At 37.1% G+C, this 18,634-nt stretch overlaps 1 protein-coding gene across 2 annotated transcripts in view; it reads left to right on the top strand.

The window, feature by feature from the left end:
• The first annotated feature begins 1,359 nt into the window (after positions 1-1,359).
• Positions 1,360-18,634, top strand: part of LOC107099566 (protein phosphatase 1 regulatory subunit 29-like) — a 79,616-nt gene continuing 62,341 nt past the window's right edge. The window contains exon 1 of one of the 2 annotated variants that reach the window (XM_015397744.1): positions 1,360-1,458. The gene's annotated coding sequence lies outside the window, so the exon portion shown is untranslated. The remainder of the gene's footprint in view (positions 1,459-18,634) is intronic. The other variant, XM_015397745.1, reaches the window with a different exon arrangement.

The raw sequence follows: 18,634 nt of genomic DNA, 5'->3' as shown, positions 1-18,634 counted from the left end.
TTTAATTGACTGCTGCCTGTTCAGAGTGATGCAAGCTTAATGTGAAGTGGTATCAAAAAATGCACTAAATAAAGCGCTTAAATAGCGAAATGGTTAGCAGAAGTACTTAGACGCTTTTGAATCCACGCTAAATTAAGAGTTTGGGAAATGTCAAAAAGATGTTGTCTGTGACTGAAGTCAGTATTCAGAAGCCATCATACAAACACAAGATATAAACTTACAACCTCTCCATGCCTTGTGTTAGGGAAGTGTAGAACGCCTTCATCTATTTAACCAGGAACCATGTCAGAAGTGTTTGAACTGCTATGAAAAAAAAAGAAAACAACTGGAATGTGCTAAGTAGTTTACACTTAGCACTGACTTGAAGACCCATGTCGAGCTGGTGTTGGTCCAGTGCTTTTTATTAAGTTCAAAATCTGTGAAGCTATCTACCGGGACCATTTTTAAAGCCTTTGGGGAGCTGAATTCTAGTTTAGTCAGACATTTCTTTTTCTGTCACTGCCAAAAGTACAGATGTGGTTTAATGACCATACTATCCATTTCCTTGATTGACTAGAAAACTGCCCAGATAAATAAAATCCATAGATTATTTTCAACAGATTAGTTGAGAGACGCCAGATCCAACAACCTTCAGGCTATCAATGGAAGCAGGGTTTCCTTAACAGTTCAGCAGAGACGCAGACTGATCCCCTCCCTGCCACACCACCGAAGCAGTAATCCATGTACTTGACCAAGTATTGACTGCAAATGCTGTACAGTAAATGGAAATCCTCTTCATAATGCTGAATTAGGAAATACCCTCCTAATTAAAATTAGCTGTAACCCATAATCATCTAAATTAGCAGAACTGATTTTTTTCATATCATAAAAGCAGAGGGAAAAAAAATCATCAAACTGAACTAATTAAATAAATATACTTTAGAGGATATTGAAATTAATGAATAAAAAAAAACACCTGCTCTTTTTCCTGTGGTTTGTAAGTTTAAGCCCAAATGCCAATCAAGTTTAATAAAGGCTTCACTGTAGAAGTGTGTTAGTGATTGGGTGTATTTGCATTTCTTTTTTTCTCAGTGTTATAATTTGTCTTTAAAGAATCATTGATGTGCAGTATGCATCTCTAGCCACCTCCTGTATGCAGCATCCTCAGTGGATATTTAGTTCACCTTTACATTCATTGGTTGTAACACCAAACCTTTAAATACAAGAGACCAATGTACTGTAAATTTTCTGCTCCTGTATCAGAGAGCAAAGCCCACCGCATTAAACTGTATTACACTACGCAGAGGTCTTTGCATCCTCTCTCTCTCTGACTCTCTTACTCTGTTGAATCCCTCTCTCAGTCATCCTCTCCCGTCGTGGTGCTGAGGCTGCGACGTTGCTTAGAGAGAAAGAGAGAGAAAAAATCTCTCCATTTGCTACAGCCTGTGGACGCACCATCTGAATGGGAAATAAGTGAAGGTAATTGTTTTACTTCCATTTAGCAACAATTGGTTCATTTGTAGTTTTCTCTTAATTACAGGCATGCTCTGATAAATCATATGCAGCGGATGTAAAAGCGACGGCGGGGCGAGAACGCACCTGCCCTGACAGACTCCAATTGGTGCAACAGAATCTCACTGAGCTCATTTTACGAGGCTTTTTTAAAAAGCATGCTTTTCATTTATTCATTTACATTATTTTCCACTGCTGGCGCGTTTATTTTTTGGGAAAGCTTTCAGACTAAGATTTCTTTTTTTCTTTTTAAAGAATGCGTTTTTTTTTTTTTTTTTCTGGGGTTAAAGCGCTCTGCAGAAGTGATTCAATCTGTGTCATTGATTGAAAGTGTCACATGAAGCCAGGCTGGATTGTGCAGAGATAGGACGGCCGGCCAGAATACGCGCCATGGACAGATGTGCGTTAGAGAGGATTTAGTATCGAGGGAGGAATCACGCAGGGGATAAAGCTGGTGATGCATGCGCGCCCCTGTGTGTTTGTGTGTGCGTGAATCAGTGTGTTCTTGCTTTTCTTTCTGGGTTAAACGGTTGGTTTCCCATCAGTGTTGACTACTCACCCACACCACAGAAAAGCGGCTCACTTCACCTGCAGTGAGGGCTTAGGTGGCAGTCACCTTTAGTTCTCCAGCATGCATGAGTTACTGAATGTGTGGCTATTATTATGAGTGTGTCTGAATGTGTGTGAGTGTAAGAGAGGAAGATCAAATGTAAGTAGCAGCAACAGTGTCCAACTACTGACCGATGGACCACACAGATTTATACGCCCACATGCTGTGGACAGCCAGGCACGAGAATATGCGTAGCAACAGAGACAAGATACTTGGAAATCCACTATCTGGATCTTTATGGGTAGAGGAATCCCTCAGCATCACTCATCTCATCACAAGTTTGGGTCCTAAAATGCAGAGGGTGGTGGACAGAGCTGTGCTGATCAGATTGGGGTTTCAGAGGTCATTGGAGCTACATGTGGAGATTAAAATGCTTCAAGTACATGGGCTGCAACACTTGAATAATACACAGAAATGTCAAACATGATCTCACATATTTTACTGATAGAGGGAAGCATATTCCAATTGCTTTAAAAAAACAACAACACATATTTGAATTGTTTCAGTAATAATGTCGGTATGACATGTACATTTACTTTTTACATTTTCCCCAAAGACTGGAGAGCTAAATGAAGTTGTGAAAAATGTTATTTGGTGGGATAATCAAGTCAGGTAACTTAAATTGTAAGAACTTCATCACAATGAGATTAAAAAAGTTGTTCTAGATAGTGATGGCTGTGGGCAAGAAGGGTCTCCTGTATAGCAGTCATATTACAGTGGCTATAAATTAGACCTCTGACTAGAAACACTGTAGTATGTCTCATTAAAAGGATACTCTGGGTCATCAGTATATTTTATGAAGGATCTTAAATTTGCATGATTATCTGTTGAGGTTTCCAGCAGTTTCCAGAACAGTGAGCCATCGTTTTACACAAAGGTGTTTTATATGTGGAATTTAGGTTTTCCTTAGAGTATATGTGTCTCTGGAATTCCTTGATGTCCTGCCGTATGGGGATGCTTCTTTGTGGTATGACCCTTATCTTTGATTGCTGCTGACCATGTGGTACCTCCTTGTGTCACTTGGGCTTTATTTTCAACGATCTCCTGATCTTTGTGTTCTCTTGCACTCTATCTCCTGCATGGATAGGGTGCTTATCAAAACGTAAAGATGGTTTAGGCATGGAAAAGGGACTCAAAAAGAAAAAAAACTTAACTTGTCAACTTAAGACTCCAAATTCCCTAGATCTCACTTCATCCCCCCATCACAGTTTATTGGATATAAAGCATCTGCTGCTAACATATTGCTGTCAGATACCACAGCCCATTTTCTGGGGTCTAGGGAAGTCCCTTCCTCAATAGGCCACTGTGTCTTTTTTGTTTGTTTTTTCAGAAAATGGGGAACAACATACTATTATGGGTTTAATTATAATGGTATGCTTTTTCTCTTATATTACAAACATCTTTCCAATTCATTTGCATTTAATAGCCTATCTTGGATTTCTAATATGAAAAAGAAATAATAAAATAATTTTAAATAAATCCATACATTTATACCTGTCACTGACAAGAGTATATACGATCAAACAGACACACAGCAGGACAAAGAACAAGGACATTTACAGAGTTTTTAGATAGAGAAAAACCTTTCAGAATGACCTGCTCTGAGTTAAGGTTGGCATTTGCTCTAATCCAGAAGTTTGTTAGAATAATGAGAGGACTTTGGCAAACTAACTTGCTCTTAAGGGAAACGTTAATGCTCTGTGACATAAACAAAATTAATATTGCCATTGAAACCATTTCTATAACTTTTGTCCTGCAGGAATAGCTCAACAAATGCAGTTTTTGGAATAGCTCACCTTAAGAGGAGTGACACGGTTGTTCTATGTCATAACTCACCACGCAACTAAACTTCGTTGTCCTTTAAGCAAGATAAAGGAAAGCTCTGGTCTGGTGACTGAGTTGTTTTTCGTGCCTTCTCCCTTAATGCATGAATTTGTTTACCTTGCAAGCAAGATGAATTGTCTTTTGAATTCACAAACTCCCGAAAATACATCTAGCCAGAAGCCAACGGATGCATTCCTTATCCTCGCATACAGATATGTTTCGAACATGTAAAATGCAATGACATGTATGACATCTACCAGAAGCTACAGGTTGAAGCAAAACAAAGTTGGCTGTGAAGCTTGGCACCAGGGGATGTACTTGAAGACGCCGCTGTTCAATCTTTGTTAGCTGGAATACCTCTCTATTTCTCTTTTGAATAAACGAGCAAAAAGACACAATTTGTGCCTTTGTGGATGGAAAAGATGTTTTCCTGTCCCTCCCATACAGATTTAACTCTGTTAACTGCGAAACACCTCAAGAATGTGATACATCGCAGCTGCTACTGCTGCTGTGATTGGCCAAAAGCCTTACACATTTACCCAATCAGCTCGAATAATTGTACTGAATGTTCCTCCCTTTTGCAAACATTTTCCTTTTTACTATTATATTTTTGGATGCTAATGGTCTTTCATTATATTATTTTTGAAAGTAGGCAGACAGGAAATATGATTAGAGAGAGGGGGTAGACATGCGGCAAAGGTCAACTGGCTGAGACTCAAACCTGTGACGGCCGTGTGAACCTGTGAAAGCCTCTGGACATGCTGGTCGCATGCTTAACCCCTGCACCACTGCTGCCCACATGTTTTGAATTTGTATCCAACTGTACAAGAAAATTTAAAACAACCTAATTTGTGTTTTGGCTGCCAGTCAGATGCAAAATTACTTAGAAATTAATAATCTAAAAATTGCCCATACATCCGAGGTGATGCTAATTATTATTGATGCTGGTTTTTGGTTTCTAACGATAGTTAGAAATTTTGTCAAATTATGTTCTTGAACTGTTAAGTCATCTTAGTGCTTTAAATGTAGCTAATTGGAGGAAAGTTGCTTTCTGGCAAAGTTTTTATCACACAATGCAATTTAATCATTACAAATTTCAAATACAGCTAAGAACTGCAAAAATTTGCTTTGCTGCACTATGGACTGTGAATAGTAATTGTTTAGTCATCACTCAGTGTTTCAAATACAACTAAATACTGAAAAAGCCCTTAGCTGTATAGCCCCAGGAGCATTCATGCAAAATAGATATGTATTCGAAAGTTAAATGAATGTCTCAAGGTCGTGCATTAAGTGAGCAGGTGTGCAACAATATGCTGTACCCACTTCTATATTTTACTCTTTGGCATATATTAACTTTCTTGAAGTGTAGGGTGTACCACCACCCTTACCCGTATCCCCACCCCGCTCCCGGTCATCTATCCTCCAACCCCTTCATATTTTATAGCTTTTAGGATGTGTTGATAAAAAATTGTGTGAAAAGGAATCCATTGCTTGGGTGTGTGCGAAACGCTGTACATTCATGTGGCTGTAGGTGTTTCAATGAGTGATGACGAGGGGAGGAAATAAATGATCAAAGCTGGGATGTTTACCTGGCTCTAAAAGGGCTCAAAAGAACTTGAGCAGAGCTGAATGATAACAGCAGCACTTTGAAGAGTCGTCCACTACAGAAGGAAACGGAGGTCCAACCTGAGGCTTTGAAGAGCCTAACTTAGTTCGAATAAATGGCAAAATCAGGGGTGATACTAGCCCTTTTTGGGGCCCTAAGCACAAATACTCTGTGCTGCCCTCCCTTACCTGGAAATGGACAATAAGTATTTGTCAGTTTCTTTCTCTTTAGTTATGAAATAAATTCTGAGTGTTAATATTTAAAAGCAGCTGCAATTAATAGAAAGATAAATAAAATCATTAAACCTATTTTGCACAACTAATGGTTCATAGTGTACATAAGTGTAAACTAACAAAGCCAACCGATTTTAAGAGGAATTCAAATGAGGAAACAAATAAATGCATGACATGATCCACAAACATGGGGTCATTTATAGTGTTTTTGTTAATCTTGCATTTATATTTTTTGTCATTTTTCATACATTAAAAATAGTTCAGTGTTGCTTCAGTGATTGATAACTACACTGAAAATCATGCTTCACCATGTTTTTCTTTTTTTTGTTTTTCTTTTGGGGTGGTGGGGGTTTGCCTGGATGAGAAAAAAAGTTTTAAAGCGTTCTTTTTGTTTCTTCCTCTTGTTGAGGAGAGGTAGACAAGAATTGGGAAGAAAAGAGCTGTTTCCAAACTTTTTAAAAGAATTAGAACAGCTGATCAGAAAATAAAGGGGAGAAACTGGATAGTAGGAGGGAAGTCAATTAACTAAGCACATATTTTTGCAATGTGTATAATATGTGTTACACAGTTTTGTTTTAAATAGGTAGTTATTATAATTACTATAAATATGATTTTTCTCTACCAGAAAAGCCACCCTCACTTCTTGGTGCTCTAGGCACAGTGTTTGATGCATGTGGGAGGAAATGCTGGTGCGTGGAGTGGCGACCTAGTGGTTAGGGCATAGAGCTTGGAATCCCGATGTTCTGAGTTTAAGCCCCACTCCTACAGACAGACTGCCACTCAAGGTCTCTGCACCACTTGATGGCAGCCCACTCCTCCCCAAAGGAACGGGTTAAATGCAGAGAGTTAATTTCTTCATTGTGAGATCAATAAAGTTCAATTTCTTTTTTTCTATTTCTATTCTGTAGTTAAAATATTATGGCTAAACATACATTGGGTTGTTGAAGCTGGACCCAGAGTAATATGTAGAAAAAATAAATTTTACTAAAAGAAACCTCAATGACCTTATTAAAATCTTAAGATAGAGTTAACACTTCTTTAACTTTTTTAAATATCATTTAATTTAGATGTTTAATTTTCTTAATGTTATTTTTTTCTTTCCATATTAACACCACTAGGCTTGTAGTTCATAAAAGTGGATTCATGACACTTTGAATTTGGCTCATATAGATTTAACTTGGAACAAGCTTTGTTCTTTTTTCTTATTAATTTCTGTGCAAGTACATAATAATAGATAGATCTGTGCAAAATAGTACTCATTTCTGTGGCATATTTTTGTATGGCATCAGATTTTCCAACTTAAAGCACCTTTCCAAGGTGTGTGGAGAATATAGATGTAGACCCAACAATCCTCAGAAGCCAAAAAAAAAATAAATAAAAAATACTAAGGTCTTGTTGTTTCATTAGTTTTTTGTGCACAAGGTTCATAGGTTCATGTGGACAGTTATTTAGTCCAGTGGTCAATAGTTATATGTGCTCCATCTGATTCTCCTAAAAATAAAAAAACACAGACATCAGTTTACTAAGTAAGTGGAAGCCATTTTATTAGATGCTGTTAATTAGCTTTTACTTAAATCAATAACACAGCCCTTTGCTATTTTTACCCATGTCATCTAAGTCACAGCTTGGCCAGAGTAATCCCATCAGACATCCACTTAAAATGCATAAGGGATACCCTTCAAACATTATTTTGCTATTTTACTGCACCTGTTTGGCTTCCACACACAGTCTTATTCTTCATCTACCCACTCCTTTCATTTTACCTTATGTCATGATGTCGTCCCTGGAGGAATGATGAGCCGACTCCAATCAATTGCAATCACATATCAGGGCCATACTGGGGTAAAAGAGGGATAGGTAATCAGTATGGAGGAACAGGCCTGTGTGGATGTGAAGCAACCACCTCCTACCTTACCAAGCCACCATGTAATCTTCACTTTATCAGAATACCATTAAAGTGCATGAGCCATACTTTAGGAAATCCATAGTTCTGTCTGTGGGTGATGATCTGGAGAATATGATTATTACGCTAGACACTCTACAAAAGCAATTTTCTAACTTATTTGTGGGAAAATAATACAATATGGTGCAGCTGAGTTTCATGTGCAACAATGGGGGAAGCTTGTTGTAAAAAAATTTCTTTGAGCAAGATGATTGAAAACCTTTACAGTGGCATAAAGGGTTAATGAATAAGTTAAAAGTGATATAAATACTTGATCCTATTGCTCTGATACCAGTAAAGGTTTGGCAGGACTGACCTAATTTATTCTGCTTACGTCTGAATCCAAAGTGATGTTTTTTTTTTTTTTCTGAAGTGTTATGGATGTTGAAGTAAAATGCTGTTACAGCAAATGCCTGGCAAGTCAGATTATATAGATGTAATAAAAATATTGCATGGAATTTGGACTGATTTGCCTGCTGAGGGTATTTTTCAGGTCATGACTGCTGAGTTGCAGAACAAGTATGAAGATGAAAGAGGGTCAAAAAAAGATGGGGAATTCAGATTTCTGATTAATACCAGAATGGAAAATAAACAGCATGGAAGGTTTGTCATTTTTAAACTTGTTATTCCTCAAATCCAAAACTAATGTCTATAACATTTAACAACACACTAGTTTCCTCAAATGCACATTTTTACAGGTTGCTTAAACACTGCACTGGAAAATGACGAACCAATACACAAAAACACAAAGAAACATTTACTTTAATAATATCCTAAGTTTTATTTGTACAGGTTTTAGTCATGCATTCTTTGCTTAAGAGAGACTGGAATAAATGTCCCATTGAAAACAAGATTTTCTTATTTAACTTTTGCAACATGTCATGTAAGAAACAGCATTTGAAAAAAACTTTTCCCTGGTTAGATAAAATGAATATTAAAATTGCTGGCATATACAGTAGAAAACGGTATGAAGGGAGGAAAATAATTGTAAATCACCTTCAATATGTTTGGCATTGAGAAACATCACAGAGGTAAATCATTCTTTGGGAATTTTAGCAGAATATAGAGCCTTAAAATAGCACCCGAACTGCAATTCAATGGCACATATTTTGTTTTGGAACAGCCAAATAAAAGTGCACACCTAAATTGATCTCATAATTTGAAATAAGACTTAGATTGAATGCCTGCTGCTGATTACCTATTTCTAGTCGGTTTGACTTGCCAAAAATGTAAAACAAAATGTTCTGAATAATTTGGCAATGCAGTTTTTACAACACAAAATATCAATAATTTTCCAAAGTGATATTGCCTTTTAGATGTAGCTTAACCTTAAAAGATGTTTTACATGTTACATTTTAGTTAGGATTTTGTCTGTACAAACTGTAAGGCTTTGGAAATCCCAACATCTTTTCCTTTGGATCCTCTTATAGCCAAAATGCTCTTATTCTGTATTCTGGAGTGGCTGCCTGTTAGTGCACAATTGGCACTCTTAGATCCTTAAGCCCACCCCCCAAACCCTTCTTCCTCCCTTCTGGCCTGCGTTTCCCTGCCACGCCCTCTACATCGATCTAAGAATCCATCAAGAGAGATTATGCAAAGATCCTGAGAGGGATAACCCTCGGGAGAGATCCACACTCGTTCACTCCTCCACATCACGTTCTTGGCCACTGCATGCTGGGCTCTCTTTCAGCCGACCAGCTGTTACAGTCCTCAATGCAATCGATATGACGGTGGTGTTTCACAACAACCATCACTCCTTTACTGCCAGGTGCTTGTGGGAGGTCCCTCAAGGCAAGAAAACGAAAGACGTGTTAGACACCTTTGTAGTTGACAGGTTTCAGAATTGCTGCATGTTGTGATTTGAGGAAACTGGATGCAGTCTCTCTAACTGTACCTCTGAGTTAAGAGGGTAATGAACAACCTTTTAGATACATAGAAGCTGTCTGAGAACAGGGAAAAGAGATAGATCCAATAGGTTAAGATTTTTAACAAGAATAATACAATGTGAACTATATGATATATACAGTAACAGAAAAGCATGATAAGATGTTAATTAAACAGCTCTGATAAATGACATGCAGTTCCACAGGCTGCTTTAGGCATGTCTCACACCTGGCAAGTGATCTTTAATTGGGGGGATAAGCTGCTGGAATGTCTGCAGAAATAATACTTCAAAGTCTATTCAGAGCACTGCGGTATTTAAAATCTTACAGCTTCTGTTCAGTTTTCTTTGTTACTTCAATGCTATATGATCTTTGGGAAGACTAAAGACTGAATGTGTTCCATCCATAGTTTTCCAGTGAAGTGAGATCTTCTGTGGTACCTTAGTAAAGTCACTACATAACATCAGGAAGAATGTTTCTTTGGTGGCATTAGTTTGGAAAAACCATGTTGAGTAAAGACTTTTCCCTAACAGCCACTTAGAGTACTTGCCTGATGGGAACAAATCATACTTCAGACATTTGTTGGTGCTTTAGTGAACAGAATTCTTTTGTATACATTTTTATTATTTATAATTTTTGTTTGAAATGCAACAAAAGAGGGTCCATGTCGATCATTTTATTGTTGACATTCTTGAATTAATGTTGAATGCAAAACATCTTCCTAACCTCCTGATAAGGTTATACAATTAACCTGTTACTTTGCACAGTAGCATACTGGATTTCTACTCTCATTATAATGGAGACCTTTGCTATCAGTGCACCTTTCATATTCCCTCTGATGTGCCGTTGCTAGATATTTGTCGAACAAAGAAAATCCTCTAAGTATACATATAATTAAGCATCATTAGTAAAGTAACAGAAAAAAAATAGTGTGATTTATTGACAAAAATGTATGGTTATGTGTATTTTACATGGTGTGTGTAAATGTCTGCATGCTGTGTACTCTGTAGCTTTCCTGATATATATTTCACAGGCTTTACATTGCTTCATCAAGATTTTCTGAAATCATTCTGGCATCCAGCTGGATCTGCACTGAAACAAGTAAACCAGCCGTTACTTACCTCTAAAACTCATGTACTGCTTCCTTCTCCATTCTTCCACCATCTCATAATCCACCTGCAGGCTTCGGCTGAGCGTATGATATAATAAGTCCCCAATGTCTCTTTGCAAGCGTTTTCTGTCAGAAAAGATGAGGTCAGAGCCTATGTGCTCGCTTCTCTGGGTTGCTATAGATATAAGTGTGTGTATGTGTGTGTTTACAGCCTGACAGAGAGAATGAAAAATAATTAAGCTGTTTTTTGATCTTCGGTTTTAGCTTGAAAATGTGCTTAGGAAAAAAAAAATTAAAAATCAACTCCAACAGTATGTATATATTATTTGCAAGATTGCTATTTTAAAGCTTGTGCAAATACACAATAGACTTACTCATATTTTATGTTCAGTTAAACCTGTAAGCCTTTCAAGTTATTATCCTTAATGAAATGCATCATCTGAGAGAGAAATTGGGAAAAAAGAAAAGATACTTGTGTAGGAGTATGCCACTGTTTTTTTTTTTCTTACATCTTTTTTGGTAGAGTTAAGTAACTGCTGCCAGTAAAGAAATGAGTGGCAGCAAAAATGCATCACTAATTGACTGTAATGAATGTAAACAAAACAATACAATAGCATCCAATAAGATTAGTCACAAATTCATAAAGAGACAAACTGTAAACCATGATTATATGTAAAGCTTAGCCATGCTCTGTGGAGACTGTGGTGATGCCTTTGCAGAAGTCTCCAGGTGTGTGTGTGTATTTGTGTGATATGAGCCATGCATAATATATACTCAATGTGCTCATCCTTCTCCATGTGTGTTTAGTGTCAAGTGTGTGTGTGTGTGTGCTGTATATGTGGTAAGTAAAGACACCATCTGCCATTATCTTTGGTTTGAGCCAACCCCCCCACCCTTGTTAACCCACGCCCATGCACACATACACAAAATCACTCAGTGCTCAAGTCTGATGAAGAGAAATGAAATCTCTCTCGGTGGATTGTGAGGGAGATGCAGGGGATGGATGCTGTAAGAAGAGTGGGAGTAATGCAGAGAGTGCTGTGAGGGTTAAAAGCTGATGAACACAAAGAAAGTTGTGTTGTTGGAGCCTGGTTTTTAACCTCTGGTACGTTACTTTGAAAGTGAGCGAATACGTAATATACTGTACGCTCAAGTAAAGTAAACACAAGTATTTAGTGATAAACACAATAACACGCATAGCTGCACATGCGTACTAAGTGGATTTTAGAATAATGCTTCTTTTTTTCTGAACTGCCCTAGATTCATTTGGCATCTGTGCTGCACACTTATCTCTCCCTCTATTTCTCTCCGTCTCTCTCTTTTATCATTTCAATTTGCCTTTTACACACGCTGACACTTCCAATCGCCCTTTTTCTTACAGCCGGCCTTTACTCTTGAATATCTTCTTTTATTCCCGTTACCCATATTTCCTTTCCTCTTTTTCTTTGAGAATGGTGTCTATTAGGATTTAAGCATAAATATTTTAGCCCTTTTACTTGTTCTGCATCCACACTTTTGAACCGAGAGTGCGATTTCTGTATACCAGGTTTACTATTGGGGCATTCTGCTAAAGCATCACAACTAACATCATTGCCAGAAAGTTTATCTTTTGTTTTTCCTGTTTTTGGGACTGTTCTGTTGTCTTGTTTTCACTTTTATCAATATTTTTCTACCTAACTAAATTATATAAAAAATTAGAAAATCCTTGAACCTCTTTGAATGACTTCAACAAAACCATAAGTATTTGTTTATTATAACCTGAAGGCTTATTCTTTTACCCCCTCCACTGATTTCAAAGCCTACCCTTTGTTTGAGGTACTGTAGTCACTGTTGTAGGAAAAGTTATTCTACTATATGGTCCAGTTAAATGAACAGAGATAGATAGATTTCAGTCAGGCTGGTTTTTATTTTACTTTGCAAAGTAAAAGGAGAACAAGACAATCATAACTGCCCCCACAGTATGGAGTTCTGCCCTGTTCTGATCTAAACAGTGTTTGGCTTATTTACTTATGATACTGGAACATCTGTCAGAGTTGTTAGAGTCAAAACAAATTACAGAAACTTTGGTTAAACGGTAATATGTTATGAATAAACCTTGAGAAAGAACCTGGCTTGTTATTGGAAAAAGTATTTCTTGTCCCATACAACTCCTCTCACTCAGTCACTTTGTGGCCTTGCTGCTATGAGGCCTGAATGAATAGAACTCAGTACACATAATCTAATATACGTAAAAGGGAATTAAAAGGAGGATAGATTTTTCCTACCACATTACAGTTATTTCGTTAAGTTATCATGTTATAATTCTAAACCTGTCTTGCAGAGCCAATACTCAGATTTTGAATATGTTACTGAACTTGCAATAGATAATGTGATACAAGATGAAACATTTCAGTGAATGCTTCAGCAGAACAGGTAACTATGAACTAACTACTTACTTACCCTGTGAACTTTTATTTCATGCTCTGGAAAAAAATAGAAGCATGTGGTTATCCAACTCAAAATTTCAGCTGAGCAACATGCAATAGGTGTAAGGAAATTTTGGTTCTGTGTAAGTTACTAGATTCAATGGTTTTAACATAAGCAAAATTGTTGTGTGCCAACTCCAACATGTTATTTGGATTCGATTTTGCTGGTCAGTGTATTTCTAAGATTCTTGTTGCCCCCCCCTTTGATTCAAAAGAAACTCTCTCCCACCACCCCTCTTTTCAACAGTTGAACAAAGAAAAGTCAACTAGACTGAAATATATTTCAATAAGCTAAACTACTGTTCCCTTAAATTCACAAAATAATCTCTTTAACAGTGTAATTATTTTAACCGTTTCACTGTGTAACAGAATTAAACATTACATTTATACTTCGTTTTTAAATAACAACAAACAACTGCAATTACCGCATGCCCCTCAAGGGCTCTTGATGCTACTTTGGGAACCACTGGATTAGGCAGACACTCAGCGATCATCCGGTGACTTGACTTTCTGTGCTGTGCAGCTGCTGCAGATATGGCTTTCTTTATTTGATCCACATCACTGTCCACGTCACACTGATTATGCAATGGAGTATTTCCCCTACAGTTCATAACCTGTTCATCCTTCTTCATGAAACAAGGTCCCAAAGGCTGAAGCTGTTGACTAACATAGTGGCCTAAAGGCAAACATGCAACAGTCCATTTTTATGCATAGAGTGACCCTTGTTTTACTGCAAGCAAACCATTACACACCCTGACCAAGGCATATCGATTTATTTCCCTTGGAAGAATTCTAGAGATAGAAAATAGAAGTATGAAATCTTAATTCTCATATCAAAGTAAACAGAAATACTATTTAAGATTTTATATCATACGAAAATTCAATTGATGCTTGTTTTGATACTCACTGGAGTCAATTAACGTTAAATTATGGCGGATTGTGACCTTTTATTAAATAACTGAAGAACCTCCTTCTTTTCATTATAATTTAAAGTAAGATGCAGACTGAAACATTTCTGTGCTCATTCTGATCACAAAGAAGGAATTGGTCAAATTACATTATGCTGGAGAAAGAGACTGTGAGCATGTTCAGATATTTGGACTGCCAGTTTTTTAGCACTTTTACACAATTATGTAAATTGCACTATCAATCATATGAATTATTAATATTAGAATTATCCTTTCTTTAAATAAATATTATTGTTTTTACCCCCAGCTCCATGGCTCAATGTCATCCTTGTTTTATGGCCACTTTCAAACTGCCAGTAGCACAAGCAATTTACTCATTTAAATGGGATGGAGAGGAGCTGTTTGCACATCTTATTCTTTGTGGATGCAATCTTTGTAGATCACCCGCTATATGCCCACTTGTTGTACATGCAATACTTTTTTGCCCACACAACTTAACACTCCTTATTTGAATTCTTTGAAGTTCAGACCCCAGTTGTATGATAGTGGACATTTTTTTAAATTATCAGTTTTGAAACGAGAGAACGAGAGAGAGACATCCCAAAGGCTTAAAGAAAAATAAAGTGGGCTATGAAATAGCCAAAATAAACTTAGTACAAAATGTTACAAAAAACAGTATAGTGTTTTTTTTTGCTTTGAAAATATAAAAATTTAGTTAGACTCTGATCCATAATGAATGTGGGCTTGTTCATATTTGCCTTTTAGGGAGTGAGCAGTATTCCAGGGCTGTGTTTGAATAAATCATCTGTGTGTTAGCCTGGGCAGAATAATTATAGTTCATGCCAGAGGATTACAGATTAGATTATTTTTGACAGCTTTTAGTACTTTCACTGACTTTCTAATTTTGACAAAATTGTGGCAAGCCCTGTTTTGTACTTTCATGAATGGGAAATGAAAAGAGCTTTTGCTGCAAAGGCCTTGTGATGCTTAGTCGGGTTTTTTGGCTGAAAGTCTGGGTCTGTGAATACAACAATGTTAAAATAAGCTGCTGGCTTGAAATAATCAATATACAAACAAATAGTACCTCTCCTCTCTGTCAATAATAATATTGATTGTTATACGTCCTCAGTTAAAACAATCCAAGGGGAGTCCATTCTTCACCTTTTTTTTTATTTTCTACCACTTTGCTTTGTCATCACTTGCTCTAATGGCATAGCTGAATCATATATACAAAAAAAAGCAAGAGAAAATTTGCCAATTTGGGCTGTACACACAAAATCTGACAGAGACACACTGTCTTCCATGTAAACATAAGAACTGGGAGTGAGGCTATTGCTCAACAATTTGGATGAAAAGATTTAGAAATAAAAAAAAAGATCATTTAAAACAGATTTTTAAATGAAGGTTAATGAATTAAATATGAAAAAATCTGCAGATATTGATAAATTATTCTAATTAATAAAACCACTCAATCGTCATGGAGTTCTTACCAGTAAACAGCCCACTCTGGTAACCTCCGCTTGTCCTGATTTAAGTCTTTATTAGGTAATATAACTTTAGGTAAGCAATGATTTTGCAATAAGACATTTGAAAAAATGTCTGATCATGAAAATATTTTTTATGAGTTTAGCTAACATGAGGTGGTCACCAGAGAAGGAGTTTCTATTAAATAATTCTGATTTGGTCAGTCACCTCAGGTGATTAATATAGAAAGAGGCTTAATTTTCAGTCCCAGCAGGATTATTGTTAATACATAAAAAATGTTATTAAGATGGCAGTTGTTATTAACAACATGGAGTATTTCTCTGTACATAACCATGCCATTTGCATGTTAATGAATTACTTAAAACCCCCTTTAACAGTTCAAGCTAATGTTTGGAAGATTCATTTCCTGCAAAAAGTTTATCTATTAAATCAATATATTGTAATCTTGGTTGACCAGGTCAAAGAAAAAAAAATAATTTCTTGTAATAAGTTGTTTAAATGTCACCACTCAAGTGAGAGCTGTAGATCATGCCCTGATGAAGCCAATATAACCACATCAGCTGCTAATAACAGAGACGCAATCCTAAGGCCACCAAAACAGACCCCCCCCCCCCAGCCAACACCTTGGTTGCGCTTAGAAATTTGTCCATAAAAGTTATGAACAGAATCAGTGACAAAGGGCCACCTTGGCGGAGTCCAACCCTCACTGGAAATGAGTCCAACTTACTGCAGGAAATGCGGACCAGGGTCTGACACCATCGTACAGGGACCTAACAGCCCTTATTAAAGGGCCTGGTATGCCACACTCCAGGAGTACCCCCCACAGGACCCCCCGGAGGCTTTTCTATTTTTTTTAGAGAAACGTAGGGCTACTTCCTACTGGTCTGCAATGCACCACCACTCACAAACAGATTAAAACTCTACATTGAGAACATCAAGATAAAGTTAAGTCCTGAAGAGAACATCCAGCAATGTAAACACACTGTTTATTCTTAAAATAGAAAACATTTTCTGAAGGATACAAAAAAAAAAAGAGTTTCACACTGCAACTTTCCCTCACCATGTCATGTTCTCCACATGTAGCAATAATTCCCCTAATTATAGCAAAAATAATGGGGCTAATCACTTTAGAATCTCCTCAGAGTGCAGATGGATGTTAGAAATCATATGGTGAGTTTGCAAAAAAAACAGAAAACAGGCACAGAAACCAGTGAGAACTAACTGGAGGCTTAAGTATTGTAAAATAGCTGCAAACAATACACAAAATTAGTACAGTAGGCACAGGTGAATGAAATCTACTAATTATCTGATGAGTCTGGTCGAAGAGGAATAATTACACAGGCACAGGGAAAAAAAACAACAGAACCTATTCAATATTATAGAAAGACTGACTGAAAATCATGGAACAACTGACAAAACCCTCCACTAAGAATTACACTAGAAGATAACCTAAAAAGCACCTGTCTAACTGAGCATAAACTGATGTGGCTAATAGTAAAAATTACAGAATATGACAAGACAAAATGAACATAATTAAACAATAAGGAACTGGCTTAAACATTGAGATAATGCAAATGGGGCAAATCAGTAATAACACTTATGTTAAAGCAGAAGAGTGTAAGCAGTCACAATGTGAAGAGCTATTTAAACAGGGCTGGCAATAAGAAAGGGGTAAAGGCCAGAACACACCGAGTCCAATTTTGCGTCCGATCCGACAGAAAATTGTTTCAGACAAGGTTTAGCGCTCATTGAAAGTCAATGGGGATGATCACACATGACATGATTTTACACAAGGGGGCTGCGTAGGTCCGACTCATGTACACCTCAGGTTTGTTTTAGTCGGACTACGCAGCAATTCAGTCACAATTTCATGTATCTGTCGGGATGGGAGACTAGGTTAAAAAGTAAAACACATCCGCTTTGGGGGAAAATACAAAATAAAATCTGTTAATCGCACAGGGAAAGAGTGTGGGAGTTGCACAGAGCATACACAGCAAGCGGGACAGACTTGTGCAAAAACAATAAAACATAAAAAAATATATATAACTTTACCCATGAAAGGAGTTCAGGAGGACAGAAAACGGATAAAGTAATGATCTTCTCTCAACCTTGCAAAAACAACGAGGGACAGAAAGTGCAGTTTATCAGTTTATCTCTTTGGAAAGAAAATAACTTCAGGAGGACAAAAACGGATATAGTGAATTAGTGATCCTCTTTCAGCCTCACAAAAAACAAAATAACGGGGGGCACAGCATGTAAGCACGTCGTACAGTATCTCTCTCATCTCTTTATGAAAAAAAAGAAATACTTTGAGGAACTTCACAGATCTCTCTCTGAGAATAAACCTCTCACTGCCTCTGTCAGCATAGTAACCGTCCCACAGCATTTATTGCTGTTTTTCTTTTCTTTCGACTTAGGTCTCATCATGTCTTTAATATAGGAATATGAACTTTCTTTATGTGTTCTGCTGCACAGACTTATTAAGTGGGGTTTAGTTTTATAGTTGCACCGGTGTTTTGTAAATTTAGAATTTTTTTTTTAAAAGCTTTTCATAATAGGTCGTAATCAAATTGCAAATTGTTGTAATTTGTGTGGCAAAGAGACAGAAGCAAAAAAAATCTGCTCACCCTGCCTAGTCGGTGCCTCTCTACACACAGTCAGTGTCACATAGAAAAAAATCTGATCCAAAATTTAAAAATCGGAAGCAATTGGTATGTTCAGGCCTTTAGAAGAAGTAGCAGGATACTTCCTATATACAGTTCATTTATCAGACCTTCCAATGTTGCAATCTGCAGCATTGCTATAGGGTTGGGAACAATCCTTTGCATAAAAGGAAATAATTTAACAAATACATGTTATTTGTTTACATGTACTGTTGTGACACATGCAAATGTACTAGGACAGGACCTTGGAGCAATGTCCAATTTGGGATCAATTCTAACCAAATTAAAACCATGATCTAATCTGCAGATCCTGGCCAGCTTAATTTGCCACTGAACAGCTATTCAATCTAATACGCCATTTTGAGTCATTACTCAGTACATTTCCTATTGGTAGTCCACTTCAAAATTAAAGG

The sequence above is a fragment of the Cyprinodon variegatus genome, unplaced genomic scaffold, assembly GCF_000732505.1.
Source record: "Cyprinodon variegatus isolate N-32 unplaced genomic scaffold, C_variegatus-1.0 Scaffold884, whole genome shotgun sequence".
Classification (NCBI taxonomy): Eukaryota; Metazoa; Chordata; class Actinopteri; order Cyprinodontiformes; family Cyprinodontidae; genus Cyprinodon; species Cyprinodon variegatus.
Note: the sequence above shows the minus strand (reverse complement) of the source record. Positions and strands in the feature narration are given on the sequence as shown.